General features: G+C 48.8%; 1 protein-coding gene and 1 non-coding gene across 4 annotated transcripts in view; both read left to right on the top strand.

The window, feature by feature from the left end:
* The first annotated feature begins 7,716 nt into the window (after window positions 1-7,716).
* Window positions 7,717-7,878, top strand: LOC138498971 (U1 spliceosomal RNA). Its single transcript, XR_011279058.1, has one exon. It is a non-coding gene; the product is annotated as a U1 spliceosomal RNA (small nuclear RNA).
* Window positions 7,879-20,671: 12,793 nt separating this feature from the next.
* Window positions 20,672-24,989, top strand: part of LOC138498540 (zinc finger protein 300-like) — a 33,909-nt gene continuing 29,591 nt past the window's right edge. For all 3 annotated transcript variants that reach the window (XM_069622322.1, XM_069622324.1, XM_069622323.1), the window contains exon 1: window positions 20,672-20,815. The gene's annotated coding sequence lies outside the window, so the exon portion shown is untranslated. The remainder of the gene's footprint in view (window positions 20,816-24,989) is intronic.

The following is a 24,989-nucleotide window of genomic DNA, read 5'->3' as shown; positions in this document are numbered from 1 at the left end:
CATATTTTTAGTGACATTGTTAGCTTGGAAATGTTCTTTCTGAGATCTTTAGTTGTCTATAGTTTACCTGTACTTGTTCACACTACAGCACCATTATGAAAAGCAAATAATGTATAGATTGATAATTGCGTCACAAACCTCCGGCACAGTGTATTAGCATGCCCCTGCTGAAGGTGTGAAGTCGTGATATCTGTTGAGCCCTTACAGGAAATATTGTGACAAAAGATTGTGAACATTTGCAATAATAAAGTTTACTTTTTCTGTTACCCAATTCTTGCATGTGCAGTTATGAGAACTGTTTTTCCATAAATGTTTCACTGTTCGGCTTCTTTTTCTTCCAATCCCCCCAGGTAAAGCAGGTTCACTCCATATGGCTCCACAAATTTGATCTTTGGTTTACACATGTATATGTATTATTAGTTGCTGTACAGTGTAAGCACTTGGCATAATAAAAACACTTCAATTACCCAATTGTCTATTTATTTATTTAAGCTAATCTTTTTGTTTTTAACCCCTTAACTGCCAATGCCCACCCCATGACAAGCCCTTTTTGGTGGTTTCAGTATGTCGCCATTCAATTCATTGTAACTTTTTATTTTGACACGTGATATCTCAGCCACATTTGGCCCCTTTTCTTCCCACATGTAGGTGGTCATAACGCCACCTAGGAATCCCAGTTTTCTGGATGGGGGTGAGAGAAAATAACCAAAAAGGGAGCACATTTTGTGTTTTTTCAGAAAATTCCAATAAAATGATGTACAAAGAAGCCTGTGGTTGTTTCCTTGTAAGAGCTAGAAAGAAATGGTTTGCTGTGCTGAATTTGCCATTTTCCAGGCTTTCAAGAACAGGTTGAGTGGAAACCAAAAAAAAAAACTTTTTTATAAAGTTACTATCTGAGAGCTATGCAAGTGTACCCCCCCCCCCCCCCCCCAGTCCATGCGTGGACGGAATGGAAGAGGAGGGTAGGAAAGCTGAAAGGGAAGACCAAGGCATACATTTCTGAAATGTAGACCAAATTCCAAGTTTAGGAAAGGTTGATTTGTGCAGGTCAGGCTACATCTATGTAGGGAAAATGCCCATAGTTTGGGGAAAGATTTAAAAACTGACAGTTAAAAAAAGGTATGTGCTGGTCATGGTTGGACCTGTAAGGTAATGGCTTCTGTGAATATTGAGGAAAGCAATGCCCTGCTACATTCCCCTGACTTTTCCAGTTAGGAAATTGCATATTTTTTGTATTGTTTCACAAAACAAGCAATACTACAAGCCACAAACTGAGCCATGGTACACAGGAATTGCATGCTGACGGCCTAAACAGACATACTTAGCATGTGTAAATAAGGAAAATAAATGTGAGGAAAGGCGAGCATACCATTTTGATAGAGCACAGGCAGACCTTATGAAGGGTAGGTAACTTGAGCAGGTTACAAAAGCATACAGTGCTTAAATCGGCAACTACATGTAGTTCACATTTGGGAAATTAAAGGGTTGTGTAACAAAGTGCAGTACCAAATCTATGAACATGTTATGAAAACCAAGAGAAAACAACAAAATTCCTACATTCCCACATGTGTCCCGATGAAAACTGTACCTAATGTGTGGGTGCACCTACCTGGGTGCAAATGGAAAAGGCTAAACCACTGGTAACCCCAAGTGTTTCAGGAGAGCAGACTCCCGTAGGAACCCACAGAGGTCTGACTTGTGCATATTGTCGTAGAGTTTATTACCCAAAAGCCTGGCAAAGTCTGAAATTTAGGGGTAAAAAAACACAGTTTTCAGACATTTCCAACCTGGAAACTAATGAAACATACCGCCAACAACACATGTCATACCTTCCGACAGGTGTCTGGATGAAAACAGTACCTCAAGTGTGGGTGTATTTACCTGGGTGAAAAAGAAAGTGTTGACCGTCCCCAAGTCCAACGGCATTCTCAAGGAGCACCAGCAGGGTCTCCATCTGTTCCCTGAGGTGGAACTATGTAATGCTGCCTGGCCAGAGCTCCAGGATGATTGGGGGTGATTGGCCTTGGACGACTCTACCATGTGGGTCCACCATCCTCAAGCGCAGCTGCACTCCCAGGGAGCCCTGGCAGGGTCCCCAACCTTTCCCGGAGGGAGAAGCTGTAACAGGCCCGCCAGAGCTCCAGGATAGTTGGGATTAATGTTCCTGGCCTTGGGCAGCTGTCTCCCATATGGAGTGACCATCTCCAAAGTGCAGCGGCTGTCCCAGGGAGCCCTGACAGGGTCCCCTTCCCTAAGGGAGTGGGACTCTTCCTGGAACCACTGCGGAACTGCGGGACATTCAACCCACATGGGAGACAGCTGCCCAAGGCCGGGGACATCACCTCCAACCATCTTGGAGCTCTGGCTGGCCTCTGTTACAGCTTTCCCCCACCAGGGAGCCCTGGATGTGTGCCAATACCTCCATAAAGGGAAAATCTGTAATTCAGCCCAACCAAAACTCCAGGACAGCTGGAGGTGATGTCCCCGGCCTTCGGCATCTGTCTCCCATGTGGGTTGACTGTCACTAAATCCAGCTGTAGTTCTGGGGAGCCCTGGCAGGGTTTCCATTCCTCCCCGGAGGCGAAATCTGTAACGCAGCACAGCCAGAGGTGCAGCCTGGGAGACAGCCGCTCCCAGGGAAACACCAATGTTTTGCTGGCATGGGGGAATTTGTGGCCTGACCCTGCATTTGTGTCCCAGCACAACAAAATACCTCCCAGACTGCCCAATCCCATAGAATAAAAAACGACTTGCATAACGTTGGAGCTCCTTGCGTAACAAAACCTGCAAACAAAACAAAAAACATTCATCACCTATGTTCAGCCCAGCAAAAACTAATCATAACTATCACGCTCTGATCATCGCCCCCTTTCAAGCCATCCCTGGTGGTCTAGTGACCCTCACACCCAGTAAAAACACATATGCCCCTTCCATAGGGGCCGATTTTTATTAAGACTATTAGTGACCATAACACAATTTAACCGTATAATTATAGGTTTATGGATTTTGGTCGACTCTCCCCCACGCCGCCTCCCAACTGGTTGAAAATCCCCTGCCCCTTCCCCTCATTTTCTTTACATTTTTTAAACCACCAAAGGTAGATAGTGGGTTGTGTAAGATGGTGGCGCGGCGACCTACCCCAAAATCTGACATTAAAACAACTTATGTACAAAACATTTGGAAAAAATTCAACTAGTTCAGGTTCAATTTGAACACATAGATCCATAATTATGCCAACGGCTATGATGATCACTTTGGTCCAATTAAATGGCTATAATAAATCTTAAACCATGAACTGATAACTCTAGTAATATAATAAATGAAAATAAGGCCTACTTTAACAATATAAATACTTTCATGGAATATACATGACTGAAAATATGAAACTGTCAATGAAAAGAATTACATATTGAGTACAACAATGAGCTGAGTGACGGCATAAAAAAAAGGAGAGAACTTTGACCATGTTTCTAGGTGGACACATAGGAATAGAGCTACGAGACCGTAAGGGGCTGTACCTTCAGAAAGATAATCGCCAGCATATAAGGTATTCCCAGGGCATGTACCCTATCCACTTTATCCTTTGCCAGGTACCAGTCTGTAATTCAAGACCTGGTAGAGTTTTGAAGAATGAACAACTCTGCATTAGAAGGCCAAAAGATCTGAGGGTATTGTCTTTGATCCCACTAAAATATATCTGCAGGATGGACTGTGGAAAAGACCTACTTAAGCATGGGTATGCAATGACGTTGGCAGATGAGGTTCAAGGTTGGCAGAGTTATTGAGCAGCTGCCTGCAGGAGGCACCATGGTGGGGGCCAGGCAGCTACCATGACAGCGCTGATTGACTTCAAGTTGGCAGCTGACAATTTGTACCTGATACAAATCGCTAGATCTGAAGATGGTGACTTACTCAAAAGAGCCAATCAATTTGCCACGTACACACAAGGACTTGGGCACATTCATTAACACCCTTCCTTTTCCAGTATCAAAAGGGGCAGGACTATACAGGGAGGCTTTGGTAGAAGGCCTATTATGGGAGTTTGCAAAGAAGTGTTGCAGTAAAGAGCGGAATAAAAGAGGAAGAAGGAAGGCGAAGGGGGTGGAAAGAGAGTAAGACTTGAGGTGGATGGGAGAGGAAGGTGAAGATGCGTCAAAAGAAGGGAAAGGGGAGAGCAGTGTGAAGAGGGGAAAACTAGCAAGGGGGAAAAGGAGAGAGATGGAAGGTGAGGCACAAGGGAAAGGAGGAAATTACTTGGGGAACAGTTTAAAAGGTACAGACAAAATCGGTGTAGGAAGATGAGGGCCACTGATGGAGGAACATTTTGGGAGAGGTACTGAGGAAGAAAAGGAAGGTGGAGGAAGGAAGAAGTGCAGAAGGTGGACCCTGAAAATAAGGTAAATACTGTGGAAGAAGGCCTGTGCCCATTAAGAAGTATGCTAGCTGGTGCCTGGTTGTACATCTTAACCTAATAACTAGCCCATCAGAAGTAGAGAGGGGTAGTGGAAAGACTAGGACAAGTGCAGTACTCTGGGTAAACCAACTTGACCATGGTTTAACTCTCAACACCAAGCTGAGTGGGCCTCTCTTCAGTTTCTGGCCCTGCCAATGCATCACGTCATCAGTTTCTGGCCTCTGGAAGGGCCTATCTTTGTCTTCAAGCCCAGGACAGACAAATGGTCTTTCTGGCAAGGAGAGCAAACAAATCTTCATGCCTAATAGGGCCAATGCGTCATCAATCCTAGGAGGGTCAACCCATGCTCATATAGAGGGGGACTAACTGAACTGAATGACACCTGGCCTAGTAGGGTCGTTGTCTGTTTTCCCTTGTTTCCCCTCCCTTGCCTTGTCGTGCCTTGAAAAACTAGGAGCATTATAAATGCCATATCATATCATCATATCATATTCACACTAGTTGAGTAATTATTTGAGTAAAAAGAAAGAGGCACTGTTTCATTGTCGAGGTCGGGCCGGACAACAATTTCTTAAAACTAGCTGAATGCATCAAGATGGACAACCAGTTTTATATATGCAAAGCCAAGAAGGACAAGCATTACGAGGTGAAGGGGAATAACGTTTTTGCTTGTTATCAATTTGCCATCAGACAACAGAAATATTGTGAGACCACTGAGGAGTTTGTTACAGCACTGTGAAGGTTGGCTATAAAGTGTTGTTTTGAACATTATCAGAAAGAGTACATTCTGCACAAGTTGATGATCAACAGGATATCAAGAGGTCCCCTCGTCTAATGGGAACTAGCCCACTCACACTTAAGCAGCTATTTCCCATTAGAGAAACGGCCCTCTGACCTGGAGAGGCAGAAAAGTCGGAGGGCCGTTTCTCTAATGGGAAATAGTTGCTTCAGTGTGAGTGGGCTAGTTCCCATTAGACAAGAGGACCTTTCTGCCTATCCAGGTCGGAGGGCCGTTTCTCTAATGGGAAATATCTGCTTCAGTGTGAACGGGATAGTTCCAATTAGACGAGAGGACCTTTGTGCCTCTGCAGTCGGAAGGCCGTTTCTCTAATGGGAACTAGCTGCTTCAGTGTGAACGGGCTAGTTCCCATTAGACGAGAGGACCTTTGTACCTCTGCAGGTCAGAGGGCCGTTTCTCTAATGGAAATAGCTGCTTCAGTGTGAATGAGCTAGTTCCCATTAGACGAGAGGACCTTTTTTCTCTAATGCAAGGTTGTCCAACATACGGCCCGCGGGCCATAATGTGGCCCACCAAGCCATTTTATGTGGCCCGCGAGGCCGTATGTTGGACAACGCTTGAGTATAAAAAAGATTTTTTTTTTTTAAATGTGCCTGTGCGCAAAACTACTCTGTGCTCTATTCGGGACACATAAAAGAACAAGATGAATGAGAATTCTGAGCGCACACTCACTCTACTAGACTGCTATCAGCATCATCAGTCACAAACAATATTTTTGGGGGGAGACTTGGAAACATTGGCACAAAAGGAGCCGCTCTGTGCTGGATCACCATCCTTTCACCAGTAAACCCAATTCAATCACCATGGCCCCCTTACAAATCCCAACCATGCTGTGATTGTCCTGTGGACACATACATAATCGTATCAATACATTTTCTCTGCATTTTTTATGGCGAATGCCAATTTCGCCACATTCATTTGCGTCAATTTTATTGCTTTTTTTTACCACAAAAACTGATGGCAGAATCCCTGCCCCCTCACTTTCTATATACCTTACCCAAAATTACCATCTATATTTTTTGGGTAAAAAAGCGTAAAAAAATGCAGCAACAAAATGTTTTGTCGAAATTGCCATTCAGCAAAAGTGGGCAATAGCAAATAATCTACACACTCAAGAACAACCTTTCAAAAAATGCTCTCCAGAAATGTATAGAAAGGAAACAAAATCCAAATCCAAATCAATGGGAACCAAAGTTTTCGTTTGTTAGTGGATTGAGTTTGTTCACAAAATGGATCGGAGTACACTTTGAATAGTTGCTGCAGCTCTGGAGAAAATACGAGTGAAGCTGAGAAACTTAACCTTTGCAGTGCCTTTTTTTCCTCGTCTCGAGACAAAGAAGAACAGCGGGAGCTCAGTTACATTTACCTCTAAGCACAGTGCGGATTGATGAAAATGTAAATGCATTATACCAAGTACATTGGACATTATAGATGGGGCCAGTGGGGTATCAAACCATGGTGAATACCACATGTACAGCACAATATGTTACCCTAGTCGTGCCCCAATAACACACTGCAACCTGCAAATGGGCCTCAGTGGACTACCTGCCAAGGTTTCTGGAAGTTGCTTATGATCTTGATCTGTGATCTATGATATGAGATCTGATATGATAGGTTATTTATAACGTGCGTAATACCCATGCAGCAGTGATCCCAATCATAAAAGTGAAACAGGCAAGCCCACTCTTTTGGTAGTGCAGTCTGAGAGCAGCCTATACCCTTCAGGAGAGGTGTGAGCTGATACAGTTGCAACACAAAAAACAATAGTACTATGTTCCCAAAATACCTTAGTTCTTGTCTCAGCAGAGCCAGGCTTTTCAGAATCAGACCAGAAGCATGGGTACCTTTGCCATGTGTTGGGGTCAAGTCGGAGAGCAGCAGCGATGGGCCCCAATGATGCAGTTCTGTTTGGCAGTGGTGCTGATTTGCGGGTAAAAAACGCTGGGAACAGTAGGCCGTGCCAACTGGATGGCACTGGAAGACTCAGTGACCTCTGGGCCCTGACAAGGGAATACTTGCCTTTGGCGCTGTGCAGGCTCGGCTGACACAACACTACATATGGCTATGGCAAAGATGCCAAAGCTTCAGCATTGACATTGAGCAGAACTCTGAGATTCAGGGGTGGTGGAGCGTCGAGGTCCAGGATGATTATGATGGTGTCAATGGGGCCAGCGCTGAGCAGCTACGCTCAGAGGGCCATGGGCCCGTGTGGGGCCGACAGGCCAGTGGGCAGACTGCAACAGGCCTGCTCGAGCCATCCTGCTATTTATACAAATCTTGGGCCGAGCAGCGCCTGATGGGAGAAAGGAACTGCGCTACAATCTGCTCTTTTGCTGGGCTCTGCCTGCTGGAGCTTCCCCCTACACGTGGGACAGGCAGCTCTGCAGACGCTCAGAGCTTCCGGGGATTGGGGGGTTGGGGCTGGGTCAGGGCCTGCCTTCTCACCCTCGCTTAGCGGGGCTTCCCAGAACTGACCCAACCCCTGCCCTCTTGCATGCAACTCATACTTAGCTGGTAGGGGAGAATGTGATCTCAAGGGCAGATCTCCCAGGGTGAGGCTTACCCATTGCACATCGGATTTGCTGACCCCTGCTATGTTCCCAAATGCGAGATACACGAGTGCATTATTTCTGGTAGTGGGGGACTGCGTTCACGCTCTACCCCCGATTTATTGGTGAAAGAAAAGGTAAAGCGTGCACTCGGCCGGCTAGGTTGCATACTTTTAGATTGTGCTCACATTGCGTTTCTTCAATTAGGTTCACCTTTGGGTGATCGTGTTTCCACATTTTATCTGTTGAATTGAATTATGCTTCTTTCATCACCACAGAAGTAATGTGTATTACAGAGATAAGCTGCCATATGTATTGGGCACACTGCACATGCTCAGGCGGCATCAATCATGCTTTGTACAGGACAATGCTGGCCTAAATTGGGAACACCCAGCATAGACATGTTGCTACAGAGGCATATTTTGGGTACAACCAGCATGGCAATGTGTTACATCAGTGACAGTGCTGTCTTACACTGTGGACACATTGATCATTAAAATGTGTTGTGTTGTAAAATGTTCTTTTCTGCTGTTGGTGACATGGAATTTTCATGTTTCCCTTTAGAACTGATTGTAAACTTATGGCTTTTTGGTCACCTTTTCTGCTGTAAAATGCACCATTTTAACCCCATATTTGAAAATAAATATTCTTGGGGGGGGGGGGGGGACTCCCCCAGACCCTCCCTAGAATCTTGTAGCTCCCTCGCTACGCTCGGTCGCCCCCACTATTTCTGAAAAATATTAACACATAGACACTGAAAGAAATCACAAGCAACTAACCTTTGATCACTGCCCATGACACTGAAAGCTATCCTTGGGACTGCATGGCTATCACTGCCTGTGATGCTATTGTGTCAAAGGTCACACAATATTGCTTTTTAATATACTGCTTTGGGTGAGGTTGTTGACTTTTGGCTCGCCGGCCCACTGGGTGACAAAAAGTTAATGCTTCGGCCCCACATTCAAAAAGGTTGGACAAGCCTGCTCTAATGGCAAATAGCTGCTTCAGAGTGAACGGGCTAGTTCCCATTAGACGTGAGGACCTTTCTGCCTCTGCAGTTCGGAGGGACGTTTCTCTAATGGGAAATGGCTGCTTCAGTGTGAACGGGCTTGTTCCCATTGTTAGGCAGAAACCTGTGCAGTTCCCTCTGGGACCACTGCAAAAGATTTAAGACTACAGGTGTTTGGCAGTAAACCCACTTGGTATCAGTCTGTACCAGACAGATTCACTTGGTAGCTGTGGCTGAGCAGTCAGCCTTCCCTCAAGAAGAGTTAGGCAGTATACAGAGTATTCACAATAGGTCAAAAGAACATAGTAGAACAGGTAAACACTGACCAGGGCTTGGTGTAAAAGAGATATAATTATTTATTTAAAACCACATCTAGAAAAACACACAGGCACTAATAGTAAGCAATTCAAAAACACGGTCACTAAAAGATATACACTCCCTTAGAAGAATATTAGACAAGTCTTAAGTAAAGCCCCACTTATTTTCAGACAGCGGTGAGCGCTTAACGCAGATGGCACTCTAATAATTCATTTAAAAAGGGAGAGAAAAGCAGAATATAATATGAAACAGATCCCAACACTTTCATAAGAACAAAACAAGAGAGGAAGGCAAGTAAAACCGTGAAGTTAGAGTTCAGAAGGCTGGATCCACTTCAAGAGGATCAGAACGAAATGTGTCCAAGGTCACACGGTTGAACTGCACAAGAGTCTTGCAAAATTCAAAAAGAGTTGGACCAAAAGAAAGGGACCAGTTAGAAGGTCAAGGCGGCCAGCCCAGTCCAGAAGGTTAAGGGGTTATTATTACCTTGTAGCAATCTTCAGAAAGGGAGGCCTGGCGGACACGGTACCTTAAAGTGGTGAGAATACTCCAGCGGGGGCAGTTGTTCCTGGCAGCGGATGCAAGTTGGTGCTTCATCCGGGGGAAGAGAGGATCTCATCGGGGAGGAAGACAGGAGTCCGTTGCACTGCCAGGGAAGAAACCAGCCACAGAGTTCTCAGGTAAAAGGAGCGGTCCTTTTATTTGTGGAACAGTGGTAAGTGGCTATCCGGTTGCCGGGGTGCTTGGCACGGGCAATTCGACCACAAGACGTCCTGGATGCGACGAGAAGAAGGTAAACTGGTTGTGGCCCACCAGTCAGGGGAAGAAGCCTCTTCAGCCAGGAGATCTTCTCTGTCGTCGGGAAGTGGTGAGTCGGTTCCGCAGGGCTCCACCAGTGGTGTCGTTGTGTTAGGTTGGCTCAGCTCCTCCCTCGTCGGATTCTCAGGTCCTGTGGTGACTTCTAAAGTTCCAGTCCCCAAACCCCTGCTTTTATGCAGCACACCCCATTCACCCATTCACTCAGCCTAGCTGTCAATCAAACATGCTAAGTGGTGAGCCGCATGGCTCACCACTTGGGCCAATCACACAAGAGTGTGACTTGAGTTACCAAGGTAACTCAGTCCAGGGTGCCTAAACCCCCTCCCACATCCCCTGTGGTACCCAGACAGAGTGGCACCACTTTTGGAGGCTTCTGTGGAGAAGCCCGCCAAAAAGTGGAACAAAGGGCTCGACTTGGGTTGGAGTCACAGAAGAGAACACAAACGCCATTTTAGAATTGAGTCTTGCCAAAAATACCAACAGGCGAATTCATATTAAATAAATAAACCGGCGGTATGTTCGAGGCTATGAGATTTAAATAATTAAAGTTGGTAGCCTCGAAGAATTGGAAAATCCCATAGGGATATATTCGCGGTCGAATATAAAAAGTAGTATCCACTGCCACCAGCCAAAACTCGATCAGGGGGGACAGAGACGTGCCCCCTCGACTAACAAACCCCGGGGCAATCAAATTCCCCAACCAGTACGTCCACAATATGATGGTTTGTACTGGTTTCTGTTCATAATTTGGGACTAGTAAAGCCAATGGTGACTTTACATGCCCTGAGAGACAGTAGTCAGGCCCAGGGTATGGAGTCTATGGTGGGGTGTCACTATGACACCCCTGTGTTACTGCACGGAGGGTGCTGTGTAACACACATAGTAAAAACACATGAGATCCTATGGAGTAAAGGACCCCGTAGCCCATAAAACACATTAACCGTCAAAGGAACACCATGAACCATGTCCAAGAGTGGGAGAAAAAGAGTCTGACTCTTGGCAGGAGAAAAAAAACAAACTCCACAAATCCAGCAAAGCTGCTGGGGGACTCACTAGGTTAGGAAATTCAGCCTAAAGAGAGAATTCTCCCTAACACCCATTAGACGAGAGGACCTTTCTGCCTCTGCAGGTCGGAGGGACGTTTCTCTAATGGGAAATAGCTGCTTCAGTGTGAACGGGCTAGTTCCCATTAGACGAGAGGACCTTTCTGCCTCTGCAGGTCGGAGGGCCGTTTCTCTAATGGGAAATAGCTGCTTCAGTGTGAACGGGATAGTTCCCATTAGACGAGAGGCCCTTACTGCCTCTGCAGGTCGGAGGGCCGTTTCTCTAATGGGAAATAGCTGCTTCAGTGTGAATGGGCTAGTTCCCATTAGACGAGAGAACCTTTCTGCCTCTGCACTTCGGAGGGCTGTTTCTCTAATGGGGAAATAGCTGCTTCAGTGTGAATGGGCTAGTTCAATTAGACAAGAGGACCTTTCTGCCTCTGCAGTTCCGAGGGCCATTTCTCTAATGGGAAATAGCCGATTCAGTGTGAATGGGTTAGTTCCCATTAGACGAGAGGACCTTTGTGCCTCTGCAGGTCGGAAGGACATTTCCTAGCTGCTTCAGTGTGAATGGGCTAGTTCCCATTAGACGAGAGGACCTGTGTGCCTCTGCAGGTCAGAGGGCCGTTTCTCTAATGGGAAATAGCTGCTTCAGTGTGAATGGGTTAGTTCCCATTAGACGAGAGGACCTTTCTGCCTCTGCAGGTCAGAAGGCCGTTTCTCTAATGGGAACTAGCCTTCTCAGTTTGAGTAGGCTAGTTCCCATTAGTATGCAGGAATATGCCACTAGGGGCAAAAGGGGCCATTTCTCTAATGGGAACTAGCATTCTCAGTGTGAGTGGGCTAGTTCCCATTATTATGCAGGACTTGTCCACTAGGGGAGCAAAAAGGGTAATTTCTCTAATGGGAACTAGCCTTCTTAATGTGAGTGGGCTAGTTCCTATTATTATGCAGGACCTTGCCACTAGGGGAGCAAAAAGGGCAATTTCTCTAATGGGAACTAGCCTTCTCTGTGTGAGTGGGCTAGTTCCCATTATTATGCAGGACTTGGACACTAGGAGGCAAAAAAGGGCCATTTCTCTAATGGGAACTAGCCCACTCAAACTGAAGCAGCTATTTCCCATCTGAGAAATGGCCCTAACAACCGATGGTCCGTTTCTCGGATGGGAACTAGTATCAACAAGATGTGTTCCCATTTGGGAATGTTGAGAGCTGTTCAGAGCGCGTTATTCTGAAAACTTTGGAGCTTTCATACGTTTTGGAAGGAGGTCCCAGCAAATAGGACATTGCAGTAATCTAGCCGTGCCCCAATGAGTGCCTGTGGCTGTCAGTGGATAGAAAGGGTCTGGAAGCATTTATCAGTTTGGATGTGTAGGCAGCGGAGGAGGCAGTTGACTCACTTGGTGGGCCACGGAGATGATGGTATCTAGGTGTGTGCTCAGAGTGGACTGCAGCAAGTTTAGGCACTCTGAGAACATGACCCACACTGCAGCATGCATGGGGAGAAAGTGAACAGCACCCTCAGCACGGGCCCTAGCAGGCACAGAGCCAAGTGCTGCCACACTTTCTGCACATGCCTAGCACTGCCCCTGCCGGGGAACAAACAAGAACACGGCACCCCTCCCTGTATATACAGTACACAGCAGCACTTCGCATCTGTGCGTACACAGGTCACTCACTCCCTGTGTACAGTCTGGGGCCATGCGTGAACACAGCACCCCTCCCTGTATATACAGTACCCAGAACCACTTCGCATACATGTGCACACAGGTCACTCACTCCCTGTGTACAGTCCGGGGACCATGCGTGAACACAGCACCCCTCCCTGTATATACAGGACACAGCACCACTTCACATCAGTGCACACAGGTCACTCACTCCCTGTGTACAGTCCGGGGACCATGCGTGAACACAGCACCCCTTCCTGTATATACAGGACACAGCACCACTTCACATCTGTGTGTACACAGGTCACTCACTCCCTGTGTACAGTCCGGGGACCATGCGTGAACACAGTAACCCTCCCTGTATATACAGTACACAGAACCACTTCGCATACGTGTGCACACAGGTCACTCACTCCCTGTGTACAGTCCGGGGACCATACGTGAACACAGCACCCCTCCCTGTATATACAGTACACAGCACCACTTCACATCTGTGTGTACACAGGTCACTCACTCCCTGTGTACAGTCCGGGGACCATGCGTGAACACAGCACCCCTCCCTGTATATACAGGACACAGCACCACTTCACATCTGTGCACAAAGGTCACTCACTCCCTGTGTACAGTCGGGGGACCATGCGTGAACACAGCACCCCTCCCTGTATATACAGTACACAGCAGCACTTCACATCAGTGCACACAGGTCACTCACTCCCTGTGTACAGTCCGGGGACCATGCGTGAACACAGCACCCCTCCCTGTATATACAGGACACAGCACAACTTCACATCTGTGTGTACACAGGTCACTCACTCCCTGTGTACAGTCCGGCGACCATGCGTGAACACGGCACCCCTCCCTGTATATACAGGACACAGCACCACTTCACATCTGTGTGTACACAGGTCACTCACTCCCTGTGAACACTGCGGCCTTCCAGAGAGTGAGAGGAAAGAGCAGAATTCCCTCTTCCTACTGGACGGCATTCACACGTGATCTAAGGAGAATGCAAAGATCTCTGTGTTCCTTCATTCGGGCCCCCTGCAGGATACAGCTTCTCTGCACACGCACAGTGTGCCTTCAGACTACTAAACCGACTCACTACAGAGATACTGCTTTCACAGACATGCGCACTGTAACCCTACAGATTACTACCCACTCTATATAGAGATAGGGATCCTCTGCACATGCGCAGTGTCTTCAGGTAACCCCCCCCCGCCAGATGTAGGGAAATGGCTTATCTGCACAGGCGCGGTGCAACCCACATCCTACTGGCCAGGTTCATGTTCTGCATCCACTCATGATTTTACGAGAAGGTAATGCGCATTGTGTGCCTTCAGCCAGGCTTCCGGCAGTAAACTGCTTCTCTGCACATGCACACTGTAACCCTACAGACTACTAAACACACTCACTGCAGAGACACGACCGAAACAATCTACCGCCAGGCTCACGGCTTCTTTGCACATGCGCACTGTGCTTCCATAGCTACTTGCCAGGCTCCCTGCAGACAGACTGCTTCTCTGCACATGCGCACTGTGCTTCTATAGCTACTTGCCAGGCTCAATGCAGACAGACGGCTTCTCTGCACATGCGCAGTATGAACTCTTACCCGCTGTATTTGAGGGCCATCAGATTGGAGACCCAGGGCCATCTTTTTTGCTTCGAGACCTCTTCTTCGTTTCTGGAGTTTTTCCCGCCTTTGGACCTCGTGGTGACATGAGAGAGGTGAGAGGTTTTTGAATCCCTGACTGTATCTTGGGTCCTTTAAAACGGAGGACGTGGCAATTGATCCTTCACCACGCTCGGCATTTGGCATGGCAATTGTGCCAGCAGTGGGCTCGTAGGCAGTACTGAGAACTGGCGCAGGAGCTTTGCAATCATTAGGCACAGGAGCATTACAATCATTAGGTATGGCATTTGTCATGGCAATTGTGCCAGCAGTGGGCTCGCGGGCAGTACTGAGTACTGGCGCAGGAGCTTTGCAATCATTAGGTATGGCATTTGTCATGGCAATTGTGCTAGCAGTGTGTCATGCCTGCGCCATGGGCGCATCCATTTGCGCTTAATATGGACTATTTGTTTATCATTTATTTACAACAGACTCATGGATCAATCTATATTTACTTTGGGGACTTTATTTCCCATTTGCAAGACTTTGGTGCTTTATTATTTTTTCCAACAAACTACGTATACCACAATGCACTTGGCTATAAGCATCGATTCCTGGCTGTTCCTATTGGTCATCAAAGGAACTACACCCCCCAGAAGCCCTAGGGATTGGCTCTGCTTCCACCAGCTCAGGAACAGAGAGGGAGGTGGCCGATTGTCTGCAGGTGTGCTTAGCCAGGTGCAACCAATTAGCCTGCCCCTGTGCTGGGCTAGGCAGTATAAAAGGCTGCTGCCTGCAGTGGCTCAGCCTCTTGCATTGAGAGACCTTCCTCCACCTTTCGTGTTTTTCTACGGATCTTTCTATGCTGTTTACCATCACTCCTGCTTGGACCTTGCCTTGCAGCTTGCTACACCCTGCTGCCTACAGCCCTAGCCTTCTGGGCTCCCTGCCTCAGTCCAGCTCCTCTGGGCTTCCTGCCTTGCAGCCTGTTACTCTTCGCTGCCTACAGCCATAGCCTTCCAGGCTCTCTTCCTCATAGCCCTGCTCCTTCGGGCTCTCCACATTGCAGCCGATCACGCTCTGCTGCCTTCCAGCCTCCGCCCTTGCCCTGCCGGGCTCTCCACATTGCAGCCGATCATGCTCTGCTGCCTTCCAGCCTCCGCCCTTGCCCTGCCGGGCTCTCCACATTGCAGTCGATCACGCTCTGCTGCCTTCCAGCCTCCGCCCTTGCCCTGCCGGGCTCTCCACATTGCAGCCGATCACGCTCTGCTGCCTTCCGGCCTCCGCCCTTGCCCTACCGGGCTTTCTACATTGCAGCCGATCACGCTCTGCTGCCTTCCAGTCTCAGCCCTTGTCCTCTGGGCTCCCTGCTCTGCAGCCTGCCTCACTCCGGCTGCCTACAGCCCTTGTCCTCTGGGCTTCCTACTTTGCAGCTGATCACGCTCCGCTGCTTACTACCTACCGTTTTCCGCTGGGTTCTCGGCCTAGCAGCCCTCTACAGTCCTCTGCAACCTTCTACGGTCAATGGCCCTGCCCCTCAGGGCTCACTCCTTGCTGCCCGGTCCTTCTGGGTTCCTTGCCGTGCAGCCTGCTTTACTCTGTTGCCCTAAGCCCTTTCCCTCTGGGCTCTCTACCTTACAGCCCTGCTCCTGTGGGTTTGCTCATTGCTTTCCTGCTCCTCTGAGCTCTCAACCTTGTTCCTTACTGTCCTCTGCTATCCTATCCTGTTACATGACTTTCCCTTCATTTCCTTCTGCTAGTTTGCTATCAACCTCCTTTTCCTGGATTTGTCTGTAAATTTGTAGACCATTTGTTGTCCTGTTTGTAGACCCTTTTGTACAGAGCTTGTCTGTTGGTTCCCATCAGTCAACCTCTGCCCCTTCCCTTGTCTCGTTTCTACATTACAGACACCCATAGCTGCTGTTCCAAGCCATGAGCAAGACGGGGGAAGAGAGGATCTCATCGGGGAGGAAGACAGGAGTCCGTTGCACTGCCAGGGAAGAAACCAGCCACAGAGTTCTCAGGTAAAAGGAGCGGTCCTTTTATTTGTGGAACAGTGGTAAGTGGCTATCCGGTTGCCGGGGTGCTTGGCACGGGCAATTCGACCACAAGACGTCCTGGATGCGACGAGAAGAAGGTAAACTGGTTGTGGCCCACCAGTCAGGGGAAGAAGCCTCTTTAGCCGGGAGATCTTCTGTGTCGTCGGGAAGTGGTGAGTCGGTTCCGCAGGGCTCCACAAGTGGTGTTGTTGTGTTAGGTTGGCTCAGCTCCTCCCTCGTCGGATTCTCAGGTCCTGTGGTGACTTCTAAAGTTCCAGTCCCCAAACCCCTGCTTTTATGCAGCACACCCCATTCACCCATTCACTCAGCCTAGCTGTCAATCAAACATGCCGCCTGGCTCACCACTTGGGCCAATCACACAAGAGTGTGACTTGAGTTACCAAGGTAACTCAGTCCAGGGTGCCTAAACCCCCTCCCACATCCCCTGTGGTACCCAGACAGAGTGGCACCACTTTTGGAGGCTTCTATGGAGAAGCCCGCCAAAAAGTGGAACAAAGGGCTCGACTTGGGTTGGAGTCACAGAAGAGAACACAAACGCCATTTTAGAATTGAGTCCTGGCAAAAAATACCAACAGGCGAATTCATATTAAATAAATAAACCGGCGGTATGTTCGAGGCTATGAGATTTAAATAATTAAAGTTGGTAGCCTCGAAGAATTGGAAAATCCCATAGGGATATATTCGCGGTCGAATATAAAAAGTAGTATCCACTGCCACCAGCCAAAACTCGATCAGGGGGGACAGAGACGTGCCCCCTCGACTAACAAACCCCGGGGCAATCAAATTTCCCCAACCAGTACGTCCACAATATGATGGTTTGTACTGGTTTCTGTTCATAATTTGGGACTAGTAAAGCCAATGGTGACTTTACATGCCCTGAGAGACAGTAGTCAGGCCCAGGGTATGGAGTCTATGGTGGGGTGTCACTATGACACCCCTGTGTTACTGCACGGAGGGTGCTGTGTAACACACATAGTAAAAACACATGAGATCCTATGGAGTAAAGGACCCCGTAGCCCATAAAACACATTAACCGTCAAAGGAACACCATGAACCATGTACAAGAGTGGGAGAAAAAGAGTCTGACTCTTGGCAGGAGAAAAAAAACAAACTCCACAAATCCAGCAAAGCTGCTGGGGGACTCACTAGGTTAGGAAATTCAGCCTAAAGAGAGAATTCTCCCTAACACCCATTAGACGAGAGGACCTTTCTGCCTCTGCAGGTCGGAGGGACGTTTCTCTAATGGGAAATAGCTGCTTCAGTGTGAACGGGCTAGTTCCCATTAGACGAGAGGACCTTTCTGCCTCTGCAGGTCGGAGGGCCGTTTCTCTAATGGGAAATAGCTGCTTCAGTGTGAACGGGCTAGTTCCCATTAGACGAGAGGCCCTTTCTGCCTCTGCAGGTCGGAGGGCCGTTTCTCTAATGGGAAATAGCTGCTTCAGTGTGAATGGGCTAGTTCCCATTAGACGAGAGGACCTTTCTGCCTCTGCACTTCGGAGGGCTGTTTCTCTAATGGGGAAATAGCTGCTTCAGTGTGAATGGGCTAGTTCAATTAGACAAGAGGACCTTTCTGCCTCTGCAGTTCCGAGGGCCATTTCTCTAATGGGAAATAGCTGATTCAGTGTGAATGGGTTAGTTCCCATTAGACGAGAGGACCTTTGTGCCTCTGCAGGTCGGAAGGACATTTCCTAGCTGCTTCAGTGTGAATGGGCTAGTTCCCATTAGACGAGAGGACCTGTGTGCCTCTGCAGGTCAGAGGGCCGTTTCTCTAATGGGAAATAGCTGCTTCAGTGTGAATGGGTTAGTTCCCATTAGACGAGAGGACCTTTCTGCCTCAGCAGGTCAGAAGGCCGTTTCTCTAATGGGAACTAGCCTTCTCAGTTTGAGTAGGCTAGTTCCCATTAGTATGCAGGAATATGCCACTAGGGGCAAAAGGGGCCATTTCTCTAATGGGAACTAGCATTCTCAGTGTGAGTGGGCTAGTTCCCATTATTATGCAGGACTTGTCCACTAGGGGAGCAAAAAGGGTCATTTCTCTAATGGGAACTAGCCTTCTTAATGTGAGTGGGCTAGTTCCTATTATTATGCAGGACCTGGCCACTAAGGGAGCAAAAAGGGCCATTTCTCTAATGGGAACTAGCCTTCTCTGTGTGAGTGGGCTAGTTCCCATTATTATGCAGGACTTGGACACTAGGAGGCAAAAAAGGGCCATATCTCTAATGGGAACTAGCCCACTCAAACTGAAGCAGCTATTTCCCATCTGAGAAATGGCCCTAACAACCGATGGTCCGTTTCTCGGATGGGAACTAGTATCAACAAGATGTGTTCCCATTTGGGAATGTTGAGAGCTGTTCAGAGCGCGTTATTCTGAAAACTTTGGAGCTTTCATACGTTTTGGAAGGAGGTCCCAGCAAACAGGACATTGCAGTAATCTAGCCGTGCCCCAATGAGTGCCTGTGGCTGTCAGTGGATAGAAAGGGTCTGGAAGCATTTATCAGTTTGGATGTGTAGGCAGAGGAGGAGGCAGTTGCACTCACTTGGTGGGCCACGGAGATGATGGTATCTAGGTGTGTGCTCAGAGTGGACTGCAGCAAGTTTAGGCACTCTGAGAACATGACCCACACTGCAGCATGCATGGGGAGAAAGTGAACAGCACCCTCAGCACGGGCCCTAGCAGGCGCAGAGCCAAGTGCTGCCACACTTTCTGCACATGCCTAGCACTGCCCCTGCCGGGGAACAAACAAGAACACGGCACCCCTCCCTGTATATACAGTACACAGCAGCACTTCGCATCTGTGCGTACACAGGTCACTCACTCCCTGTGTACAGTCTGGGGCCATGCGTGAACACAGCACCCCTTCCTGTATATACAGTACCCAGAACCACTTCGCATACATGTGCACACAGGTCACTCACTCCCTGTGTACAGTCCGGGGACCATGCGTGAACACAGCACCCCTCCCTGTATATACAGGACACAGCACCACTTCACATCAGTGCACACAGGTCACTCACTCCCTGTGTACAGTCCGGGGACCATGCGTGAACACAGCACCCCTTCCTGTATATACAGGACACAGCACCACTTCACATCTGTGTGTACACAGGTCACTCACTCCCTGTGTACAGTCCGGGGACCATGCGTGAACACAGTAACCCTCCCTGTAAATACAGTACACAGAACCACTTCGCATACGTGTGCACACAGGTCACTCACTCCCTGTGTACAGTCCGGGGACCATACGTGAACACAGCACCCCTCCCTGTATATACAGTACACAGCACCACTTCACATCTGTGTGTACACAGGTCACTCACTCCCTGTGTACAGTCCGGGGACCATGCGTGAACACAGCACCCCTCCCTGTATATACAGGACACAGCACCACTTCACATCTGTGCACAAAGGTCACTCACTCCCTGTGTACAGTCGGGGGACCATGCGTGAACACAGCACCCCTCCCTGTATATACAGTACACAGCAGCACTTCACATCAGTGCACACAGGTCACTCACTCCCTGTGTACAGTCCGGGGACCATGCGTGAACACAGCACCCCTCCCTGTATATACAGTACACAGCACCACTTCACATCTGTGTGTACACAGGTCACTCACTCCCTGTGTACAGTCCGGGGACCATGCGTGAACACGGCACCCCTCCCTGTATATACAGGACACAGCACCACTTCACATCAGTGTGTACACAGGTCACTCACTCCCTGTGAACACTGCGGCCTTCCAGAGAGTGAGAGGAAAGAGCAGAATTCACTCTTCCTACTGGACGGCATTCACACGTGATCTAAGGAGAATGCAAAGATCTCTGTGTTCCTTCATTCGGGCCCCCTGCAGGACACAACTTCTCTGCACACGCACAGTGTGCCTTCAGACTACTAAACCGACTCACTACAGAGATACTGCTTTCACAGACATGCGCACTGTAACCCCACAGATTACTACCCACTCTATATAGAGATAGGGATTCTCTGCACATGCGCAGTGTCTTCAGGTAACCCCCCCCGCCAGATGTAGGGAAATGGCTTATCTGCACATGCGCGGTGCAACCCACATCCTACTGGCCAGGTTCATGTTCTGCATCCACTCATCATCTTCCGAGAAGGTAATGCGCATTGTGTGCCTTCAGCCAGGCTTCCTGCAGAAAACTGCTTCTTTGCACATGCGCACTGTAACCCTACAGACTACTAAACACACTCACTGCAGAGACACGACCAGAACAATCTACTGCAAGGCTCACGGCTCCTTTGCACATGCGCACTGTGCTTCCATAGCTACTTGCCAGGCTCCCTGCAGACAGACTGCTTCTCTGCACATGCGCACTGTGCTTCTATAGCTACTTGCCAGGCTCAATGCAGACAGACTTTTTCTCTGCACATGCGCAGTATGAACTCTTACCCGCTGTATTTGAGGGCCATCAGATTGCAGACCCAGGGCCATCTTTTTTGCTTCGAGACCTCTTCTTCGTTTCTGGAGTTTTTCCCGCCTTTGGACCTCGTGGTGACATGAGAGAGGTGAGAGGTTTTTGAATCCCTGACTATATCTTGGGTCCTTTAAAACGGAGGACGTGGCAATTGATCCTTCACAACGCTCGGCATTTGTCATGGCAATTGTGCTAGCAGTGGCCTCGCAGGCAGTACTGAGAACTGGTGCAGGAGCCTTGCAATCATTAGGCACAGGAGCATTACAATCATTAGGTATGGCATTTGGCATGGCAATTGTGCTAGCAGTGGGCTCGTAGGCAGTACTGAGAAGTGGTGCAGGAGCTTTGCAATCATTAGGCACAGGAGCATTACAATCACTAGGTATGGCATTTGTCATGGCAATTGTGCCAGCAGTGGGCTCGTAGGCAGTACTGAGAACTGGCGCAGGAGCTTTGCAATCATTAGGCACAGGAGCATTACAATCATTAGGTATGGCATTTGTCATGGCAATTGTGCCAGCAGTGGGCTCGCGGGCAGTACTGAGAACTGGCGCAGGAGCTTTGCAATCATTAGGTATGGCATTTGTCTTGGCAATTGTGCTAGCAGTGTGTCATGCCTGCGCCATGGGTGCATCCATTTGCGCTTAATATGGACTATTTGTTTATCATTTATTTACAACAGACTCATGGATCAATCTATATTTACTTTGGGGACTTTATTTCCCATTTGCAAGACTTTGGTGCTTTATTATTTTTTCCAACAAACTACGTATACCACAATGCACTTGGTTATAAGCATCGATTCCTGGCTGTTCCTATTGGTCATCAAAGGAACTACACCGCCCAGAAGCCCTAGGGATTGGCTCTGCTTCCACCAGCTCAGGAACAGAGAGGGAGGTGGCCGATTGTCTGCAGGTGTGCTTAGCCAGGTGCAACCAATTAGCCTGCCCCTGTGCTGGGCTAGGCAGTATAAAAGGCTGCTGCCTGCAGTGGCTCAGCCTCTTGCATTGAGAGACCTTCCTCCACCTTTCGTGTTTTTCTACGGATCTTTCTATGCTGTTTACCATCACTCCTGCTTGGACCTTGCCTTGCAGCTTGCTACTCCCTGCTGCCTACAGCCCTAGCCTTCTGGGCTCCCTGCCTCAGTCCAGCTCCTCTGGGCTTCCTGCCTTGCAGCCTGTTACTCTTCGCTGCCTACAGACATAGCCTTCCAGGCTCTCTTCCTCATAGCCCTGCTCCTCCGGGCTCTCCACATTGCAGCCGATCACGCTCTGCTGCCTTCCAGCCTCCGCCCTTGCCCTGCCGGGCTCTCCACATTGCAGCCGATCATGCTCTGCTGCCTTCCAGCCTCTGCCCTTGCCCTGCCGGGCTCTCCACATTGCAGTCGATCACGCTCTGCTGCCTTCCAGCCTCCGCCCTTGCCCTGCCGGGCTCTCCACATTGCAGCCGATCACGCTCTGCTGCCTTCCGGCCTCCGCCCTTGCCCTACCGGGCTTTCTACATTGCAGCCGATCACGCTCTGCTGCCTTCCAGTCTCAGCCCTTGTCCTCTGGGCTCCCTGCTCTGCAGCCTGCCTCACTCCGGCTGCCTACAGCCCTTGTCATCTGGGCTTCCTACTTTGCAGCTGATCACGCTCCGCTGCTTACTACCTACCGTTTTCCGCTGGGTTCTCGGCCTAGCAGCCCTCTACAGTCCTCTGCAACCTTCTACGGTCAATGGCCCTGCCCCTCAGGGCTCACTCCTTGCTGCCCGGTCCTTCTGGGTTCCTTGCCGTGCAGCCTGCTTTACTCTGTTGCCCTAAGCCCTTTCCCTCTGGGCTCTCTACCTTACAGCCCTGCTCCTGTGGGTTTGCTCATTGCTTTCCTGCTCCTCTGAGCTCTCAACCTTGTTCCTTACTGTCCTCTGCTATCCTATCCTTTTACACGACTTTCCCTTCATTTCCTTCTGCTAGTTTGCTATCAACCTCCTTTTCCTGGATTTGTCTGTAAGTATCTTCTCTTGTCCTGTTTGTAGACCCTTTTGTACAGAGCTTGTCTGTTGGTTCCCATCAGTCAACCTCTGCCCCTTCCCTTGTCTCGTTTCTACATTACAGACACCCATAGCTGCTGTTCCAAGCCATGAGCAAACAGCGTGGGCCTCTGTTATAGCAAACTGTGCAGAAGTATTTCCTAAGGTTCGTGGAATACTCTTTTCCTATATCTGCATAAACCCCAAGAGGGAATTCATTCTGTACCTTTTCCTTGCTACTCTTGCCTACTCTTCATTATCTTTCCTTTCAGCTGTGTGTGTGCTTCTCTGTCCACTTTATTTAGGCACAACCACCCAAACCCTTTTTGGGTATCCTGTGCCACTCTTAATAGAGTGCCATCCCTGACACAGTGGGCTCGGAGGCAGTACTGAGAACTGGTGCAGGAGCCTTCCAATCATTAGGCACAGGAGCATTACAATCATTGGGTAGGCATTTGGCATGGCAATTGTATTAGCAGTGGGCTTGCAGGCAGTACTGAGAACTGGTGCAGGAGCATTGCAATCATTAGGTATGTCATGTGGCATGGCAGTTGTACTAGTGTAAGTGAGAGGCCCCTAAAAATACAGTTAATTCTCCCAACAGAGTCAGTAAAAACGCACCCCAGGAGGGAATGAGACCAAGACCAAGTGCTGGTGGTATCAAAGGCTTTATCTAAAATAGGGCAAGCAGAATCTACTCTGCTTACACCGAGAGCGCTCTGCAGAAAACATGTTACAATTCAATTATATACAACAAAATCATCATCGAGCTGAGGGAAGGCCTAGGGGGCACATGAACAGTTGGGATTGGTTGCTAAGAGCGACACCTACAGGTGCCATAGGGTCAGCATTTGGTTGGCTTGAGGGCATGTGGTGAGACAATGACGTATCCTAGGTCAATCGGTCAGCTGGGATCATCGGATTGGCATGTGGAGTGGCTAGTTGTTGCGGTGTTGCATATTAAATAACCATTTAACATTTGCCCTTGTGGCCACACATTCCCATTTATTCACTACCATAATCAGCTTGTCCTGCGAGCTCAAAGACCTGTGATTTAAACACTTATACAAGCGTGGTTCAAATGCAGGTTAATTTACTATTGGGCCTAGGTTAAGATTCGTCCGTTGAATGCAGCGCTTAACCTGTTCAGACAATTTCAGAATATACTGACTACGGGGCAGAGCTCTTGGGGTCATTGTATGGTCTGCGATGTCCATCTGATAACAAATAGGGCTCTAAATCTATGGGCCTCATTACACGGATGGCGGAGAACCATGGCGCTAATTGCGCCATTGGTTCATGCCGGTAACATACCGGCACCGCCTTGGCGGAAAGGGGAATTACCGCCCCATTCCAAGGTTGGCGGGGCGGTAATTCCTCCTTCCACCATTGCCCTTCCCCATTCCCATTTTTGCCCCCTAGGGCTCAATGGGAATGGGGAAGGCGCTAATTACGGCACCGCAAATTGCGGTACCGTAATTAGCTCCCTGGGTCCCTTTGCGGGTTGGTTTTTAACGCCTGCAAAAAGCCGGCGTTAAATCCCCCAACCCGCAAAGGGACCTTGTAGTAAGGCGGTAAGGATTTACCGGTACCGGTATTTTACCGGTACCGGTAAATCCTTACCGCCATCCGTGTAATGAGGCCCTATGACTTAAACAAATGGGTCACAAGAGGCACATACCATCATGGGCATATATTTCATTGTGGGGGGTTTAGTGGCTGCTTGTCCAAACATCATTAAATCTCTGCTAACCTGTCTTGACACCATCAAGGGTAGCGGAGAATCGAAACCTCTTTGCAGTATAGTTCCTCGTTGCACAAAGAAACGAGGCCTTCAGAAACAGATCTTACCTACAGGCCTTTACACGCGGCTTACTATATTACATTTAGGTTATACTGATTTAGAAGATACTATGGGCCTGATTACGACCCTGGCGCTGACGGAATGAAGGGGGCCGGTACGGGACTGGCCCCCTTCATTCCGTCAGGGCCGATTACGAGGTTCCCTTTGCAGGACGCGGATCAGACGTCTGGTAAAACCAGACGTCTTTTCCGGGTCCCGCGAGGGGAAGAGGGAGATAACAACGGGACACTTGTAATGTGCCCGTTGTTACCTCCCTCCCCATTCCCATTGATCCCTATGGGGGCTAAAATGGGAATGGCGAATGGTTCCTGCAAGGAGGAATTACCGGGTCCTCCTATGTCGGAATGGCCCGGTTATTCCTCATTGCAGGAACCCGGTAATGGAGCCCGGTTTG

The sequence above is a fragment of the Ambystoma mexicanum genome, chromosome 5q, assembly GCF_040938575.1.
Source record: "Ambystoma mexicanum isolate Mex_15411 chromosome 5q, UKY_AmexF1_1, whole genome shotgun sequence".
NCBI lineage: Eukaryota > Metazoa > Chordata > Amphibia > Caudata > Ambystomatidae > Ambystoma > Ambystoma mexicanum.
The sequence above is the reverse complement of the archived record's forward strand: the minus strand, read 5'-3'. Positions and strand labels throughout refer to the sequence as shown.